The sequence below is a fragment of the Aureococcus anophagefferens genome (assembly GCF_000186865.1).
Source record: "Aureococcus anophagefferens unplaced genomic scaffold AURANscaffold_625, whole genome shotgun sequence".
NCBI lineage: Eukaryota > Pelagophyceae > Pelagomonadales > Pelagomonadaceae > Aureococcus > Aureococcus anophagefferens.
Window position 1 is genome coordinate 5,517 of NW_008706009.1, and position 1,089 is coordinate 6,605.

Here is a 1,089-nt window from a genome sequence, read left to right on the forward strand (position 1 = left end):
CTCGAGTTCGCGGGCGTCGACGCGCTGAACCCGAACTCGAACCTCGAACTCCTCATGGACGAGTACGGCCTCAACGACACGCAGTACCTCGACGCGCTCTGCCACGTGGGCCACCCGGGCGAGATGTTCACGTCCGCCGCGCCGCAGGACCCGACGTTCTGGCCGCTCCACGGCAACGCGGAGCGCTACCTCCAGTACGCGCGCCTCCTCAAGGCCGAGGGCGTCCTCTCCTTCTCCGAGTCCTGGGGCTACAGCCACGCGCAGGAGCTCCCGAGCGACACGGGCATCGTCTGCGACTGGTCCGGCGTCGACCCGGCGTCCATGGAGCTGCCGACCTGCGCCAAGGAGACGTGCCCGGGCCACAAGGGCGACGACCTGCTGCCCTTCGCAGACCTCATGGACAGCCAGGACGGCCTCTACACGAACAACGAGTTCTACGAGCTCGTCGACCCGACGAACGACGACCTCCCCTACGTCTACGACTCCCTGTCCTACTGGCCGGGCTGCACGGACGACACGCTCCTCTAGGAGGGGGGCTGCGCCCCCGAAAGAATGACCAAGCAACCCCCCCCCCGCGTCGCTAAGAATATCCCGAGAGTCCGACCCCGCCGGGCTAGAAAATAACAAAAGCAACTGCTCAGCTGCAGGAGCTGCATCGTTGCGATTATTGAAGCAATTACACGCGATGGACGCGCTCCGAGCGTGGCCGAGTCCGCAGTGGTGAAGGTGTCTCTCTGCAGTAGGTGATTGCGTGGGACGGGTTCTTTGGGCCATTGAGGCGGATTCAGCACATCACCTACTGCAGCGGCCGACGCCGTGAAGTCGGCGTTCCGGGCCTCCATGGGGACGACGAAACGGCCGAGATCGGCACCGTGGGGTGGCCCTCCGCAGTAGGAGATGTACTCGATCCCACCGGACACATACTGGGGACGGGGCTCGGGCGGTGGTGTCGGCCCAGACCGCGTTTCTGGACGTGGGGGCCGGTTGGGCTGCCGCGCCACGTTTCTATGCGCGCGTTGGCGGTCGATGTTTTCGACGTCGATGGCCGAGCGGATCAAATGGGACGCCCGCGGTACGTAGACGAACGAT